The 19,857-nt window shown below is 36.1% G+C and overlaps 1 pseudogene; it reads right to left on the bottom strand.

Moving 5' to 3' along the window:
- Nucleotides 1-4,243: 4,243 nt before the first annotated feature.
- On the bottom strand, nucleotides 4,244-18,532 carry LOC102595079 (probable protein phosphatase 2C 12; annotated as a pseudogene).
- Nucleotides 18,533-19,857: the final 1,325 nt, after the last annotated feature.

Genomic DNA, 19,857 nt, shown 5'->3' with positions numbered 1-19,857 from the left:
AATGGATTTGGAGGGGTTTTTGGAGTTTTGAAGAGAATTTGAGGATTTTCCTCTTAGCATGAGTTATGTGGTGGCATTTCCCGATCTGAGAGGGTTTTGAGCGTTGGGCGAGGCATGCAAACCAGGTATCCTCGTCTTTTCGTTCCTTCAGGCGGTAACTATCCTTCTACTTTCGCGACCAAAAGTCCTTTTAATAGTGGATGGTGTAATGACGCTTCAAGTCATTTTCTGATCTTTTCAGTGTTTAGAGCTTTCCTGTAGAAATCCCAAGTCCTTTATAATTTGCTAGGACTAATAGTTTAGTCATTGGGTCGTTTGTATGGGATTCGTGCAATCTTTTGTGGTTTGGAGCCTTTGAAACTTGAATAGTTGACTTCAGTAAAAAGTTTAGGAAGACAGCCTCAAAATGCAATTTTGACGGTTTAATCAACTCTGGAATAACTATTCTATGCTAGGGGAATGATTGGTTCCATCCCCAAGACTTCAAATGTGAATTTGTTTCTTAGGCATTTTAACTTTAAAGCTTAAGCCAACGTTTGACTTCAGTCAACATTCTTGGTAAAGATGCTCGGATGAGAATTTCGTCAGAACAATAATGTCAATTTTTTTCTAGAACGACCTTTCATTTGGTTCCTCAGGCTTTCGATCTCATTTCGAGCCTTCTTATAGATTCTATCTTAAAATGGAACTTGGGTGTAGCACCCACTTTTTATCCAGACAACCTCAAATAGAAGTTTCGACAGTTCCATTGAGACTGAAATTCTGAATTTGATGGGATAACATTTTTTGCACGCATGGGATTGAAAATAAATCCTAGGCTCCCATTTAAAGAAATCCAAGTGCGGCAAACCAGCTGATGTGCATCACTTTGTGCAAAGCCTTTTTGGCCTCGTGTTCTCAGGCCTTAGTGACCACATTCGTGAAGCCTTGTGCTCTTAACCTTCGCTATCACGAAGTCTATAACCACGATCGCGGGAGGCTGTGGACCCTAATGGTCGCGTTTGCATGAAGACATCCACGTTCACGAAGGTCACGATAGCTGACTCTTTGCATTTGCAAGGCTTTCTTCGTGTTCTCAGTGGCCTTTTGTCGCGTGTCTTGCAATCGCAAGCCTTGGGCTCCACCACCCTGAAGAGCTTTCGGGACTTATCTTTTAAATAAAACTAGTCATGAAATCAACTGAACTTGAAAGTTTCTTTTGGCTATTTCGGGAGCTCCATAATTAAGTGGTTCCAAGTGCTGGAGGTCCGTGGTGTTCGTGGATACGCATTGGAGTATTCATGGAAATGCGAAAAATATCGGTTTGAGTTAATTCTCTCTCGAGTGGGTTGTATGTCTTCTTTTATTGGTGTTTTAATTGCTTATGTGTGTTTGAGATATTCTAGGTACGAAATTGAGTCCTATTTCAGGACACAATCCCTGTCAGTCAATTAGGACCTTTTTTATGGATTCAGTTTCGAAATTCTTAGGTATGGGTCCCACATTCCTATTTTGACTTAATTTTTGGTTTGTTTCCAATTATTGCTAATTTGGTGTGTAAATTTTGTTATGATGCGGTGATTAATAATTTGATAGTGTGGTGGTGTTTGAAGGCATTTCAGGAGTGGATAGCCCTTGAAAGGTGGAATTGGAGCACTCGTGATTGGCTTTGAGGTATGCTTTGGTCTACTTTCTCAATTGAGCTTCTTAGATAATTCCTAGAATAGATTTCATGTAATTTTGGATTGTATTTACTCGGTATTTAGCTTTTCTCTTGTTCATTCCATCTTTCCTTGAATCTATAGGAGCCTTGGGCTTATTGTGGGTGTTGGGATCCTTAGTTTAGGCTTGTAGCTTCCCTCATGGTGTAAAGGATCTTTCTTATCCTTGTAGGTTTGGTACTTTGTGGCCTTAGACTAGGTTCGACCTTAGATGCTTTAGGTTGTCTTTTATCACCCTTATAATTATGATTTGCTCCTAGTAGGATTGTTTTAGGTTGTTCTTGTTGTGTTGGTGCTTGTGACCCTAGTTGATCGTCATAGCCGTGGGTTCATCCTTGCTATGATCAGTCTTGGATTGGAGCAGTATGTTTGGGGAAGGGTGTCGTCCCTTGAGTTGGTTCCTCATTTATTGATTTGAAAGCTCTTCTTTGATCACTTCCCTTGTTCTTTAGCGGTAGGCCTGTTATACTCTTTCTGAACTTGATTATTTTACTAGGCCCAAGGCCGTATGTGAGGACCATTTGGTTCCCAGGTTAGTACTCTCCCATTTGGTAGCTGGTCTGGTTGGTTGTACATTTATTGACTTGCGTGCCTTCTTTGAATGCTAGTGATGGCATGCATTGCATTATTTGTTCATTCTCACAGATTTAGTAGTACAATCCTGTCTCATGCATTGGCATAGTTACCATTCATGATGAGATAGTAATTTACTTGGTTTTTATTCTAAACTAGCTTTAACATGATTCGTACCACCAGAATCAATTGACTTATTGATTTTTGAAACTATGACGTCTCAAGGACATTCTCCATTCCTACTTGAGATAATAGAGGCATATGGGATATGCTTAGTTTTTACTTGCTAACTGGTGTGTAGATGCCCTTTCTTGCATGATTTGATCTTATTGATACCCCCGAGAGAGTTTAATGTCTGGCTGAGCGGCCCCTAGGCTTACTCTTTCTCTCTGTGATGGTGCCCCTAAGAGTATACCATCTAGCCAGACGAGCCCTTTATTGGCTGCTTGTGGTTAGAGGTTTTGGGATGGTCTCTAATGGTCCTGTTGCTTACCCTATATTGATATGCATTGCCTATCACCAGTATACTTGTTTGTTGATTCCACCCTCCAGTTTATGGGGGCCAGTTGGGTTATGGTTGTTGTTTGTACCTTTTGGGCTTATGTGGTCTGATTAGGTTATTGTTCGACTATATTCTATTCTTTGTTATTGTTTCCTTGTTTGCTGATAATACGTTATTGACTCGGCTTGTTACCCCTTGTATCATGTTTCTATTCTTTATTCCCTATTTACTTTAGTATCTCATGTTTAGTTACTTGCTCTATGTTTTCCTTATTACTTGTTGTTTATGTTTGTGTCACCTTTTAATATCAGTCGGGTGATGCCTACTAAATACCATTTTTGGTACTCATACTACACTTTTGCCTCCTACAGATCACAGTTTGAGTTATCGCCGCTGAGTTGGATTCATGAGGAGCAACTTGGAGTTTCGGAGACTAGGGTAAGCCCCTGGCATTCAGAGTTACCGATTTTTGTTTGTTATGGCTTGTCATAGTCTTTATATTGTATTAAGAGACAACTTTCTCTCATGTTGTATTTGTAAAAGCCTTTCATTCTTATTTTGGATTAGATGCTCAAGTACTGACTAATGCTAGGTCTTGGGATAGTTCTTGTATTGTTTTTCTATTGATTATCTTTTCTTTGCCTTGTTATCAGCTTTATGCTTCTTGTTGTTGGCTCTCGCTTGATAGTCCGTTGCTTATGGCTCTGGGCTAAGGGTTATGCTTACCTAATGGTGGGTTGTAGTAGGCGACATCATGACCTAAGAAATTGGATCGTGACAGTTGGGTCTTACTTATAAAAGATTCAAATTCTGACACAATATACTGGAGTTCTTTCATGTTTTAGGTAAGGATATCTTTTATCTAAAAAAAATTCCGTGTAAAAGAAGTGGCTAAATATTACTCCCCCATTTCAATTTATTTGTCCTGTATTAAATTGATACTGAATTTAAAACGTAAAGACATTTTTTATTCTTAAAATCTTAAATAAAAAATATATTAAATGTATCAAAATGTTTTTAATCTTGTGATGCTAAACATGCTTCTTCATAGGAAAAATGAAATGCTCAAATAAAATTACAGAGATGTCTCTGTTTAAAAGGCCTAATAAATCTTACTAGCTAATAAAGTTTCACAAAACAATGCCTTTCCACTCACTATTAGTTCTATCACAAGAAAAAAGAATCATTATAGCAGTGATGTCAATTAGATAACAGTTAACTCTTATATGCCTTCATAATCTTATCACATGTAGCTGGGGAGAGATGTACTTTAAATATGTGAACCTCTTCTTTTAGAAAGTGGCACATCAATTCACTAAGACAGTTGTTACTCTCTAATCTTTTGACCTAAAAGAGGCAAACCCAACTATATCTTTTTTTTCTGTATTGAAATAGAAGAAATCTACAGTCAAACTACCAACTATAGTCATCCGTGCAATAATTGTTAATAGTTGAATGTGGGGGTTAACTAGTCGTTGTCACTACTATATCTTCCATCTGCAAAAGAAAATAAACCAAAAGGCTGATCAACATTAATCTTTATGACAAAATGGTAATAATTATGTAGGAAATGAGGCGCCTTACTTCCGGAAGGTCTTTTTCCTTCCATGGCTTCTTTCTTCTCTTGACAGCTTGAGCAAAGGAAAGGGCCATCCCACAGACGAAAGTTTCTTGTATTGGAGGACCCAATATGTATTGAAATACCTTCTGCAGGCTTTATTTCTACTTGACAAATGGCACAGATGTATAACTTAAACATGTTGCAAATTGGATATTTAGCATCTAATCTGCAGTTATAAGAAGACACCAAATATAAGCACTAGTACACATGACATGTATATAGAAACAAAACTGACATATTAGAATACTAAGCATGACCAGACCTGTTAGAAAGTGACGCAGATCCTTCCTCAAATAGTTCTTCAACCACATCTGGTTCATCATAATCTCTCTCAGTATTAGAACACGACTCAGAAGTTTTCTTGCGAAATATAGACTTAAACACTTTTTTCCCTGACTTTTTGGGTGGTGGCTGGGGAGGATTTGGCTTTTCTAATGGCTGTATGTCAACCACAATACAAGTTGTGTCATCTCGAATTCCTTTTGGCTGCACCGCTTCCTGTATGTTGGAGGAAAGAGGTGAGAATCGATAGTAAAGAAAATAAATCAACTAAATAATCTGATAAATAACATACATGGAGTAATATAATGATCATATTCTTACCTTAACAATTTGACAAGCTGCAGCATCCGGAGACATTCCACGACAACATTCGACCTATATTTCTATAGACAAAGCATCCCAGACACCATCACTCGCAATTACTAGTCTTCCACCTGCTGAAGATAGCTGTTTGCATAATGTTTTACAGTGCTCAGGACATGTTTAATATGCCAAAGAGATAAAGAGCCTAATTAACATATAAAAGCTGACATCTTACAGTCCTAGAGAAAAGGGATAATCAACATGAATATTACACAATTTAAGATATGGAAATCATAATTTACATATTTCTTTCTGATATAGGTAACAAAAATTACTCCATCTATCCTCAAATTGACTTCTTGCAAAGTGATATCATCATTATTAGATTCAAACTTTTAATAAAAAATACTACTCCATCCATCCCATTTTATGTGAGGTAGTTTGACTCGGCACGGAGTTTAAGAAAGAAAGGAAGGCTTTTAAAACTTGTGGTCCAAAATGAATGATAGAAATTTGTCTTACTGTATATCATTTCATTAAGGGTAAAATAAACATTTTATAGTTAAATTGTTAACTTAATATAGAAATATGTCATTCTTTTTGGGACTGACTAAAAAGGAAAGTAAGTAACATAAATTGGGACAGAGAGAGTAGCTAATTTACAATACAACTTCAATATTAGAATATTTCAAATTGCACTTCCATCTTCCCTAATTTGATGTGGACAATTATAAGTGGTGATAATTGTAATAGCCTTATAAAGTGAATGCTTAAATGTTTTTTAAGCTGAAATGTATAATTGCAGATACACAAAGGAAATATACACTTGATCAAAGGACCCAGAACAGAAAATGCAAAGGGGAAGCACATAATAGACAAACCTTCACTTGTTTTACATAGGGTACAAGAACAATGAACTCGCCAACATCCATATCACCAATGGATCGTGAAAGGAATAATCCACCAGGCCAACATCTCAATGGACCAATCTGAAATCAATTGATAAGACAAACATCTGCAAGAAAATAAATATAAGAATAAAAATAGACAAGTGAAAGAACGTAAATAAAAATTATGACATGCTAATAAAGAAAATTATGAGTCAGAAGTTCCTATTTCAAGTAGCTATGAAGAGGTATATAGTGGTCCAAACATGATTATTTCATGTAGTACATTTCCATTAATTACCACAATCTGTAAATGTTGAGTACACAAAAGAAGGAAAGAGTGAATTCAGACATATCATGATTATTTCATGATATATTCAAGCATTAATAAAAAGTTACCTGTGTACCACCACCAGTATTAAGCCGACCAACCTCTCCACCACTTGTTGTTATGCGTTCCCTCCTATTTAATTCAAAATATATAAATAAAATGTTAATCTAGAGGTAATCCCATATTCATAAATTATTGAACTCATAGAAGGCACAAATCTCACTCTTCTTCATTGCACTCTAGTCTATGATCAGCTGATAGAGGATAAATTCCCCCTTCTGCAGATTCCAATACACACAGAGAATCACCAACTGATGCAACTGTTACAACCCATCCTTCAATTATAACAAATGTGACCGTTGTCCCTGATTTTGGTGCTGCAACGTCACATAAAAAAACTTCATAATAGTATATATTCATACTAGTACTTGGAAAAACTATACTGATATTTTAAGTAAGATATTATATCATGAAGTAAAGAAGGTAATTGGAAATATGACTATTACAAGCATAACTATATTGAAGGACTTAATGTAACCTTCTATTCACCAGCTAGCTTAAATAATGTATGTAACAAAAGTTGGAGAAAATGAATGCATTGAAACAAAACACAAAAAACAACTCTTGTATTTAAAGTAGGAATATTATGCAAATAAAAGAAGAAAAGACTCCAACTTGACGCATTCCAAGTAGATTGTCTCCGTTTTGTTTGTGATGTTACTACATTTCACCTTCCAAAAGACAAAGAGGTAATGGTGGATCACTTTATAAAAGGTGAATACAAGTTTATATATAGTTGAATCAAAGAGTTTAGAAGTTAAAGTCTAATTCAATGACTTGCCTCTTAGATTCGTGATATCCAACAGAAAAAGAACTACTATAATAGAACTTCCAATAGGTCATTACAAGTTATATAGCAAACCCCATAGATTCATTACTTGAGTAATAGGTTCAAATCAAATTGTTTAGAAGCAATGGTAATAATATTATAATAATCAAGCACACACAATAATACTATATCATCTAAATGACGAGGTTTCTTCTATCATTTATATTTTCATTTGTATTGACCCTTGAGGTCATTTTCTCTATTTTCAGTAGTTTTGGTGTTTAGGGATTTCCTATAGCGGCCCGAGTCATTTACGACGGACTGATGGTTCGGTCACTAGATAGTTCATTTGATTTTATGCAAGTTTTTATGATTTAGAGATTTTAAATTTTGAACGGTTGAATTTGGTCAAATATTTTAGGTAAACGACCTTAGAATGTAATTTTGATGGTTTCGTTAGATCATTAATATCAATTTTTAGTCTTGATGGACCTTTCGTTTGGGTCTCAAGACTTCCTGACTCATTTCAAGCTATCTTGTGTCTTTTTGGCAAAAATGTAGCCTTGCGTGTGGGACCAACTTTTGGTCGAGTAGATCTTGGACGAAAGTTTCAACATCATTGTAGAATCCAGAGCATCAAATTTAGTGGGGTAGCATAGTTTGTTTGTGTTCATGAGGTTTTGAATTAATTTTGAGGACCCATTCAAGGAGATTTCATCTTAGCTTTGGTTGATGCCAAGGCTGTTGACGCAACCGCTTTAGCAATGACCGGCCAATTATGGCCCAAATACTTAAGCAGTTTTGCAGTGACCACTTTTGCAGTCATTGTTGACAGATTATATCTGACTCAACTTCTTTTTCACTTTTCATAACTGAAGAAGAGAGTTTGAGAGCTTAGTTTTTGGCAATATTCATGGGAATTCTTATATTTAAGCTGGGATTAGCATGGGGACGTCGTTATGATCACTATTCAAGCTCCTAAGTTCTCGTTTAAATTGTTGAATTTTGCTAAAAATGGGTTTTATGAAGATTATTTCTTGTTGGGTAGTTTAGAAGTGTTTAAGAGCTTAAATTGTGCCCATTTTGGGGGCAGATGTTCGTTGAGCTAGTTGGAACCTATTGACAGAGTTCATTTTGTGATTCCTATGTAGGTCCCACATTGACATTTTGGCTTGCTTTTAGACCCAATTTTGTTTGTTCCAATATGGGAGTAAAAATGATAGTATGAATGTCGACATCACTATTTTGACAGTGTTGCATCATTTGGAGGCGGCTCAGAATCTATTTAAGGGTTTGGAGCATGCATGTTTTTCTTCGAGGTACGGTATGACTTACTATTCTTAAACTTTACTTGTTGATTGTCTTTAGATGATAAGTTGCTAAGTGTTGGGTTGGTATTTAGCAGGATTCCTCTTTTTATTGTTATTTGATTGATTTAGCCGTGTTTTGATTGTATGAGGAATTATTGGGTTGATCATGAGTAGTTGAATGTTATATTTATTCTTATAAGTTGTGAATAGGCTAGAATGATCTTAGTAATAAGCCTTAGCCTAGGTTTGGTAGTATTTGCCTTAGATGTTGGCTTCTATGGTACGTGGAGCTAGATTGAAGAATGTATTAGGTTAGACACAACCCTCCAAGCTAGGTTTTGACCTTCACATAGCCCTATTAGTATTTGTGAGTGGCTGGTTATTGTGAGATGACTATCTAGAATTGTTTATGACCCTATTCATTTTTGTGAGAAATTTGACTCGAGGTGAGATTTTGAGAGGGGCTAGTTAGTGTTATCGCTATTCTGATGTCAGATTGTGAGATATGGTAGTGTTATGTACATCTGATCTAACGTAAGATTTTGGTAGCTACTAGATTTCTATGTGGTCATTCCGACGTTTCTAAGGCTTTTTAATATAAGATTCTAGTAAGGACAAGCTATTATGATGTAAGTTTTTGGGATGTGCTAGATTTTTAATTAGGCTTTCTAATGTAAGATTCTGAGAAGAACTAGTTATTTCGATGTAAAATTCCGGGGTGTCCTAGGTTCTTTTAATACGTTCTGATGTAATATTCTGGTAAGAAATGGTTATTCTGATATTATATTCTGGGAGATGCTATGTTACCTAATGTTATCCCAATATCAGATTCTGGGCTAGTGTTCATGGTCATTTTCGAGTTGAGGCTTGTAGGGTAGCTCTTTTGTGTACCTATCAGGTTTGTGAAGTTTCTACCAGATTATTAATTGTTTGATTTTATTGTTGTGCCTATGTTTGTAACTTTAGGAATTGTGGGGGTCCTGTTAGGTTTATATAACTTTATTGCTTTCTCCATTTATAGCCATTGCCTTATTATGATTCAAGACTAGCCATGTCTTTAGTTTTGCATTATTACCTCATTATTTACTCACTTGTTATTATGTTTTCAATCACGAGCTTGGTTGTCCTATGATGCTTACTGAGTATCCATTATTTTGGTATTCATACTATACTTGACATCTTTTTCCTTGACGTAGATCCAAGCGCTAGTCGACCCTATTGATTCTCGTGGTGTTGTAGCTGATATTCTAGAAACTAAGAGTGAGCTTGTTATTTTACATGATTGTCCCATATATTTCTGTATATTTATTATTAGTCTTTTGTATTTTTAGATAGTGTGTATATGTTTTGTATGTGTCTAGTTTGTACCTAATTTTTTGTAGTAGCTTTGCACTAGCATCCACTAGGTTTTTGGGATGGATATTGTATTTTTTTCTCGTGTGAGGGATATATATATATATATATATATTACATCTTATTTTTGTTGTTTGAATGATCTTATTATGCTTCGATCTACTTATCCTCTTCTTAGGCCCATTATTATTTGTTCCGGTATAAGTGTTGACTTACATACTATTGGAATTTAGTATGTGTCATCATGACCCCAGTTTTGGATCATGAAATATTGGTATCAGAGCTTGAGATTCAGCGGTGTAGTTTGTCCAAGGATATTATCTATTAGAGTCCTGTGGATTGGTGCGAAGATGTCTATAACTTATCTTGAGGAGGCTATAAGACATCTTTAGGGAGATTCTTTCTTTTAATTCCATATTGTGCGTTTTTTGTCCTGTTGGTATATGGAATTCTCATTTGTTTCAACCTTTCGTCGATGGTGCCTATGAAAGGTGTCGCAGCTAGGGACAATGCTCCTGAGCCAGTAGGTAGAGCCCTTACTAGGGTTAGGGCTAGGGTTGACCTCGAGGTTGTGCACAAGCTATTGCACAAGCTCAAATCGATCTAGAGATGTGACTCTTGATCTGGTTATTGAGCCACAACATGTGCCTATTCCTTAGCAGTCGATGGGGCTGAGACCAACTTAACTGTCACCTAGTCCTACAGTTGCGTTGGGCCTTCAAATTGCCATCACTTAGCTATTAGCGGTACTAGGGGGTATGGGGCAGTATCAAGTGGGTCCAGGAGTGTAGCCTTTCATTGTGGATCCCAATGTAGAAATATTACCACCACCTATTGTTACTCAGCCTACGACACTTGAGGCCGCCATGATAGTAGAGGTGTAGAAGATGTTCGGAAGGTTCTTGAGATTGGCTCCTCCAAGGATTTCAGAGGCTACAAGAAATGATGCTTACAAGTTCTTGACTATTTGTCGTGAGAGGTTGTATGCCTGGGCTTGGTTGAGTCCATAGGGGCCCATTATTCTTCATATCAGTTAGACAGCCACCCAAACAATGGTGGCGTACATTCATAGAGTGTATCCCAGTAGGGTCCTTTCCTTTAACTTGGATGAAATTTTCTGAGTTCTTCCAGACCAAGTTTATGCCCCGTAGTATCATGGACAGATTAAGAGACCCACTTACTAGACTGGAGTATGACTCCATGTTAGTACTGGAGTATGTGACCCATTTTCATGAGCTCTCCAAACATGCTACTATGATTTTGACTACAAAGAAGGAAAGAATTTGGTGCTTTGTTGAGGTTTCTGCTCTGGATTGCTACAAACTCATTTATATTGATGGGTAGATCATTTTTAGATGTAGTTGAGAATGCTCATACTATATAGGAACTCCATCATGAGTCTCGAAGGGAAAGTAATATGAACAGTCGCTTCTAAGGCAGCTATAGTAGTTCTCAATCCTGTGGTAAAAGCTTCTCAAGCAGAGGTCGGCATGCTTATCAATCTGAAAGGCATACAATTGGGCACTTTTCGCCGACCAGTTCAGGCCTCCCGCCAAATTCAGGCCATGGTGGATCAAATAGTCTTCCACGTATACCTTACGGTGATAGAGTTTGCTTCGATTATGGTGATATCTGACACTATGCTAGATATTGACCCAAGCATAGACTTGTATCACCTCCAAGTAGAGAAGGATCTTAGGTTCGTAGGGGTGGTCTAGAGTACTCAAGGATGTGCTCAAACAAGAAGAGATGAGTCCAGGGGTGGGCATGGTCATTTCTATGCGGTTCCTACTTGGCTGTAGGCTGAGGCCTAATTTAATTATTGTAGGTACGTTCTCAGTTTTCCATCAGTGGGCCTTTGCTTATTTTGATTAGGATCTACATATTTTTATGTGTCTATTTACTTTTCTCATTGATTGGAGTTTCTTTCTGAACCTTTTCTCAGTTTCATTGAAAGTACAACTTCCGTGGGTGATTCTTTAATAGTTGATCAGGTTTGTAGTGCTTTTATGGTGACGATCCGAGAGTGCGACTTATGATATGACCTTATTTTGTTTGATATGTCAAATTTTAATGTTATTCTTGGAATGGACTGATTATTACCCTATCATGCAGTTCTAGATTTCTTTGCCTAGACTATTACCTTAGCCATGCCCTGTGTTCCTCAATTTGTGTGGTAGGATTTATGTAGCGCACACCAATTGGGATTATCTCTTATATTCGGGATCAGAGATTTGTATCTAATGGGTGCCTAGCCTATTTGGATTATGTACATGATGTTAGTAGGGAGGTCCCTATAGTTTATCCTATCCCTATTATGCTTGAGTTCTCAAATGTCTTTTCTACGGAAATACATGGCCTTCTTCTTGAGTGTTATATTTATTTTGTTATTGATGTAGAGTCGATCACTCATCCTATTTCTATTCCACCCTACCGTATGACACCTATTGAGCATAAAGAATTAAATATTCAGCTTTGGGATCTTTTGTGTAAGGGTTTTATTAAACCTAGTGTCTCACCTTGGGGTGATCCCATTTTCTTTATGAAAAAGAAATATAGTTCTATGCATTTATGTATTGATTACATGCAACTAAATAGGGTGACAGTGAAGAATAAGTATCCTATGCCTCGTATCGATGAATTATTTGATTAGATTTAGGGTGCCACATTGTTTTATTAGATCGACTTGAGATCTAGTTATCATAGTTGTTAATTAGGGAATAGGACATCCCTAAGACAAATTTTAATACTCGTTATGACTGTTATGAGTTCATAGTGATGTATTTTTAGTTGAGCAATGGCCCAATGATATTTATCGACTTGATGAAACATGTTTCTAGGCCTTATAAAAAATCCTCCATTATTGTGTTCATCAATAATATTATTTTCTATGCAAGAAGTAAACGGATCATGAGCAACATTTGAGGATTATGTTCCATGCATTGAGAGATCAACGACTTTATGCGAAGTTCTCAAAGTGTGAGTTCTTCTTGAGTTTAGAGCTTTCTTGGGGCACGTGGTATTCAAATATGTAATTATGGTAGACCCAACGAAGATTGAGTCCATTCGTGATTGGGCTAGGCCCACCTTAGTGTTAAAGATTTGGTGTTTCGTTTGGTTGGCAGACTACTATGGATTCATAAATACGATGTAGTAGGGCCATGCTATAGAATATGTATCAAGGCAACTAATGGTGTATGAGCGCAACTACACCACTCATGATTTGGAGTCAGAAATTGTAGTTTTCACTATTAAGATTTGTAGGCACTACTTGTATGAAGATAATTATGAGATCTTCACAGATCATTGGAGTCTTTAGTTTATTTTGAGCCAAAAGAATCTTAATTTCAGTTTGCATAGGTAGATTAAGCTTGTAAAGTACTATATTCTCTCTATTCTATACCATTCGGGCATGGTAAATATGGTGGCAAATGCCTTGAGCTGGAAAGTAGTGAGTACGGGTACTCCATAAAGAGACCCTTGGCGTTGGACATCCAACACTTTGCCTGTGGATTAGCTAGGAATATATCTCCGATCCTAGTCGAGTTTTAGCTTGTAGCGATGCTTGCTCCACCCTATTTGAGCATATTCATGGTTGTCAATCTGAGGATGAGGGTTTAAGGCAAATTGGTGATCAAGTTTGGAGCGATGGCCCTGGTGAGGTGACCTTAGACTCACACGGTATTTGAGATTTAGCCAATGTATTTGTGTTCCTCGAGTTGTAGATGTGATTCAAATGATACTTTAGGAGGTTCACAACTCTAGATATTCTATTCAGCCGGGCACAACCAAGATGTATAGAAAATTAAGGAAACATTACTTATGGAGTGATATGAAGAGGTATATAGCAATATATTAAGCTCAATGCCTATGTTGTCTGTAGTTAAAGGCTAAGCACTTGAGGCCTGACAGTGAGTTTTAGTGATTACCCATTCCTGAGTGGAAGTTGGAACTGATCACTATGAAATTTCTTGTGGGATTGCCACAAACTTCTTGCGATGTTAATAGAATTTTGGTCATCGTGGTTGGATTGACCAAATTGACTCATTTCTTTCCCATTCAGTCTTCCTTTAGTGTCGAGTGGTTGGCTCATAACCATGTGGAAGACGTTGTTTGTTTTCATAAGGTGCAATGTCTATTATCTCTGATAGAGGTTCTCAATTCAATCCGATCTCCTAGAGGGAATTTGAGGAGGAGTTAGGTACTTGGGTTTATCTTAGCACAACATTTAACCCACATACGGATGGGCAATAAAAGTGGACTATTTAGATTTTTGAGAATTTGCTTTGAACCTATGTGTTTGATTTATAATGATAGTGGGATCATTTTTTTTTGGCTTTGGCAGAGTTTTTTATAATAACAACTACCATTCGAGTATTTAGATGGCCCGTTCGAGGTATTGTATGGTAGGAATTGTCGATCTCCGGTTGGTTGGTTTCACACTTTGGATTCTAGGCCTCATGGTACGGACTTGCTTCAGGATGCTTTAGCTTGAATTCAAGTTATTCAAGACAGGCTACGAGAAGCTGAGAGAAGGCAGAAAAGCTATGCCGACTATAGGCTTTGTCCCTTCAGTTATGATGTTGGTAATCTTATGTTCCTCTTAGTGTCACCTTTGGAGGGCATGATGTGATTTGAGAGGAGGGATAAGATTAGCCCTATATATATTAAGCCTTTTGAGATCCTTTGAGGAGTTACAGTTTTTGTTTATGAGTTGGACTTGCCATTTGCCTTTTCAGTTGTTCATCTAGTTTTCCATGTGTCAATAGTTCACTGATATGTTTCTGACAAGTCCCATGTGCTTCGGTATGACTAAGTCCAGCAAGATGATCATTTGAACTTTTTGGAGGAGCTAGTTGCTATGTTGGATATGTATGTAAAGTTGTTGTGCTCGAGAGATATTCTTGTGGTTAAGGTTCAGTGGAGACACCATCCAGTCGAAAGGCTTCCTAGGAGATCAATCATGACTTGCAAGCTCAACATCTCCACCTATTCGAGCCTTCATATATTTCTTAACTATTTAATTTTGAAGTAGAAAGTCCTCTTAGTAGTGGATATTGTAATGACCATCAAGGTCATTTTCTTTGTTTATAAATATTTTTAGCATTTAGGGCTTTACTAACGAGTCCCAATTCATTTATGACTTGCTGGGGCTGATAGTTTGGTCACCGGATCGTTTGTTTGGTTTTTATGAAAGTTTTTCTATTTTGGAGCTTTTGAAGTTAGAACAGTTCATTATGGTCAAAACTTTAGGCAGAAAACCTTAGAATGCAATCATGATTGTTCAATTAGCCTGTCGTATTGAATTTACTTTAGATAGATCTTTGATTTGGGTCCTTAGACTTCCATACTCCTTTCGAGCTACCTTTTGGCTTTTTGACAAAACTGGAGCTATGGGTGTAGGACCCACTCTTTGTCAATATAACCTCAAATGGAAATTTTGATATCTTCGTTCAGTCCAAAACATGGAATTTTGTGGGTTATCATAGTTTACTTATCTTCACGAAGTTCAAAACAAATCCTGAGGACCCGTTTAGAGAAGGTTTTCATCTTAACTTTGGACGATGCGACCGCTTTATCAATAGCCATTTTAGCGGCCCTTGATTGATTTAGTCGTATCTTCTTTAGCAGACCTTGAGCTCTTTAGCAGTGGCCGACTAACTATGATTTTGCTGCTTTAGCAGCCACTTGCCTGCTTTTGCAATCATCACTGGGAGATTATATCTTATTCTTTTTCTTCACTTTTCATAAGTGAAGAGAAGAGTTTGAGAGCTCTGTTTGTGGTAATTTTTGTGGGAATTCTCATCTTAGAGCTGGGATTAGTGTGGGGAGGTCATTAAGGTCACTATTCACACTCTTAAGCTCGAAAGCTCTCATTTCAATTGTGAAGTTTAGTTAGTAATGAGTATTGTGAAGTTTGTTGCTTGTTGGGCTGTTTTAAAGTGTTTTGCAGCTCGGATTATGCCCATCTTTACATCCAATTTCCTTGAGCTTGCTGCGACCTATTGATGGAGTCAATTTTTGATTCCTATTGCAGGTCCTGCTTTGACATTTTGACTCAATTTTAGACCAAAAATCAATTTTTGTAGTATGGATGTCGAAAAGATTGTATTGACATCATGATCAATATTTTAATCATTAAACATCGTTAGGAGGCATCTCAAAGGTAAAAAATATAGATTTAGAGATTTGGAGTGCACGTGTTTGGCTTGAGGTAGACTACAACTTAATATTCTTAAACCTTGCGTATTGATTATCCTCAAATAAGAATTTGCTAAGTGTTAGGCTAGTATTTAGCATGAGTACTTGTTTTTATTATGATTTGATTGATTTAGCTGTGTTGTGATTTTATCAGGAATTATTGGGTTAATCATGAGTAGTTGATCTTATATTTGTTCTTGTGAATTGTGAATAAGCTCGAATAGCCTTACTATTGATGTTATTGACCCTTAGCCTAGGTTCTCTAGTATTTTCCTTAGATGTTAGCTTGTCTGGCATGTGGGGATTGATTCTAAAATGGATTGGGCTAGATACATCCTTTTGAGATAGGTTGTGAATTTTGGATAGCCCTACTAGTATGTGCGAGTGGATGGCTATGGTGAGATAACTACCAAGACTCATTCAGGACCCTAGTCCTTTCTGTAAGACACCTGACCCAAGGTGCAATTTCGAGAGGGGCTAATTAGTGTTGTTGCGCTATTACGATGTAAGATTCCAGGATATGCTAGTGTTCAACACAACTGCGATGTAATATTCCGTGAGCTACTAGGTTATTGTGTATTCATTCTGATGTAAGATTCTGAGATTGACTTGGTTTCTATGGTTTTCTGATGTAAGATTTTGCGAAGGACTAGCAATTCTGATATAAGTTTCAGTGATGTGCTAGGTTTCAATAAGGCTTTCTGGTGTAAGATTTTTGGAAGGACTAACTTTTCCAATGTAATATTCTAGTGTGTGCTACGTTATATCAAAGATTTCCAATGTAATATTTTGGGAAGCACGGGATTTTCAGAAGTAAGATTCCAATAGATGCAACCACCTGGTGTTATCCTAATGTCAGATTCTAGTGTTATCCCAATTTCAGATTCTGGGACGGTTTTCATCGTCATTTTTGAGTTGAGACTTGTAGTGTATCTTTGTGTGTAGTCGATGGGTTTATAGGGGTTTGGTCAGGTTATTAATTATTTGATTGTTATTGCATGTCTTTGTTTGTACCTTGTTGTCTTATGGAGGTCCAATTAAGTTTATATGACTTTATTGCTTTTTCCACATATGTTTAGTAGCCGTATTATGATTCAGGACTAGCCACTCCTTTATTTATGCCTTATTACCCCGTTGTTTACTTACTTGTTATTATGTTATTTCAATCGCAAGTCCAGTCTGCCTATGAAGCCTACTTAGTACATGTTGATTTGGTACTCATACTGCACTATGCACCTTTTTTCTTAATGTATATGTGAGCGCTAGTCGACCCCGTTGTTCCTCATGCTGCTGTAGTTGACATTTCAGAGATTGAGGGTGAGCTTAGTTTCATTTATGGTTGACTCATCTATTTATATATATTTATGACTAGTATTTTGTATTTCAAGCCAATATTTGTATTTCTTGTATATGTCTAGTCTGTACATGATCTTTTGTAGTAGTTTTTCACTAGCATCCACCAAATTTTTTATGGATATTGTATTTTGTCCTTGTTCAAGGGTAATATATATATATATATATATTCTTTTTATTTCCATTGCTTTTTCTTTGAACTGTCTTATTATGCTTTGTTCTACTTCTTTTGTTCCTTAGGCGTATTATCGTTTGTTTTGATATAATGGTTGACATACCTGTTGGTAGGATTTAGTAGGTGCTACCATGACCTCATTTTTTGAGTCGTGACATCATGGCAACTTCATGTTAAGATTTATAATAGCTTCCTTATATAAAGAAAAAACTAATACCTTTTTCTTGGAATTCTTTGTCTGTCTTGACGAATCCTGCAACCAAAGCCCTAGGCAATGCTGCAACCCACTCATATCTATTAAGGTCTGCGGGAATAGCACTCAATACATTCTGCAATAGATTCTCTCTAGTATATATAACGGCTGCCGACCCATTGTGTCCATCAAATAACTAGAAAAGGAATGAAAAAAATATAAATGACAATAATTATATTAATACAAAAAAGAGGACGTGTGACTACATATATTTAACAATTTGTCAAGAATAAATTTTTTAGGTCAAACATGCAAAATTCATAGGTGAAAATGTAACACAACAGTGCATTGTTTGCAAAAATTATATTTTCCGTGCAATAAAGTTTAAATGGGAAATTAAAGTATTTCTCCGGACTCTTGAAATAACTGTTGATTCTACATAGAAAATAAGTTATAGAAAGGCAAATGGGGAAAACATCAAATTTTGGCACCATGGCTAGTTTTCTCAAACATATAGGATACTACATAACATATCAAAGGTCAACATGAAATTTATGGCTCAATGTAACAATTTGTTAACCTAAGGAAAGGATGACATCATTAGGTGATAAAAAACTCTATTGAGAATTTTAAAGATAACATCCAACATGATAAATTTCATTACACCATAGAAAATAAAAATATCTCGTAAAAATCATAAGATAGAAACATAATAACGTACCCTAAAAATTGAAAAGGTAGTGACTTCATCTCCCAAAACCCGTTGGCATTCGGGATTGAGGAAGGTGAAGTCTTCTCCTTTCTTGATCTGATTAGCTTGACCATGAGAAATTTTGGGTCTTTCAATCTTCTCTTGGGCTAGTTCCCGCTTCAGCAATACAGACAGTGGGACCGATTGATGTTCACCTTTAGACAACATTGTTCGGTCCCTTCAAATTTCATAAAAAATATGTGTTTTATTAATTTCAAAGATAACATAGCTTCCCAAATTTAATTCTCCATTGTCAGCTAATCCATTTCACTCAAAAAAGATCAAAGGTTGTCTTATATAAAACAAAAAATAACAACCCAAATTAATATCTCTTGGAAACAAAATCAACCACAATTTATAAATGATCAAATAAAGGGTCACATGGAAAAAGATAATTCCACCAATGTCCAAATTGAGCAGCATTATATAAGTTAGTTTTATTCATAATCGATGACTAAAAACCAATACATCCACACCCCTAAATGCTAAATCGAAAGAAATTTCCTCCATAATAACAAAAAAAATCACTCAATTTCATCTGGGTCAGATATTTTTAATCATATTTTGCATTATTCTAACCTATTTCATCGTAAACTAAACAGAATAACGAGAAATGTATTTATTACTAAATTATTTGAAGAAAATAAAACATTGGTTAAAGAACCTATAAAGTTGCAAGAAAATTGTTAAATAAATTTTAAAAAAGAGAAATTATTTTTGGAAAAAAATTAAAGAAGAGAAGAATGAAACGAATGAAAAGATCCTTGATTTATCTGGAAATTGCAAAATAAGGATCTTGTCATTTTATCAATCAATTTACCTCTTATTTTAAAATCTCCATAAAAAACCCCATTTAGGGTTGCTTCGATTCAACTTTTTGACTTATTTCTAGTATGAATTTGTTCTCACAATGGAGGAGAAAATGGAAAACAAAGAGGAAAGGAAGGAGATGGAATAATGTAGGAATTTTTGTTTTTTTTTGTTACTACAAATATTTTGTTTTGTGAAATGTCCACAACAAACCGTTCGTTTTGGCGTTAAATAATTTTTGAAAATTATGGAAATATGTTGAGTTCTTTATTATCCTGCACCATACCCACCTAACTTGCGCTTCTTGGCACCTTTCTCTTCCCTCCCTTTTGCTTTACGATGTCATAGGAAAAAGCATAAAAGTCTACATGTCATAATCACATAAATTTAAGACTTTCTTTTTACAAATTTAGAACTATAATTGAGATAATTTGTATTAAAAGCATAAGAAGGTGTCTCCAAAACATAAATGCAAGTTCTATAGTTTGGTGGTTAGACAAATTATGTTGTATGGGAGGAATGTTAGCCAATCAAAAACTCTCACATTCAGATGGCGAAAGTTGTAGAAATGATGATGTTCTGATGAATGTGTGAGCATAGTATGTGAGATAAGATTAAAAATGAAAATATCTAAAAAGGTGGTAGTGGATTCAGTAAAAGATAAGACGAGGGCAGTTGGGGCA

Source organism: Solanum tuberosum, unplaced genomic scaffold, assembly GCF_000226075.1.
Source record: "Solanum tuberosum cultivar DM 1-3 516 R44 unplaced genomic scaffold, SolTub_3.0 scf00043, whole genome shotgun sequence".
NCBI lineage: Eukaryota > Viridiplantae > Streptophyta > Magnoliopsida > Solanales > Solanaceae > Solanum > Solanum tuberosum.
This window is presented reverse-complemented; position numbering and strand designations above follow the sequence as displayed.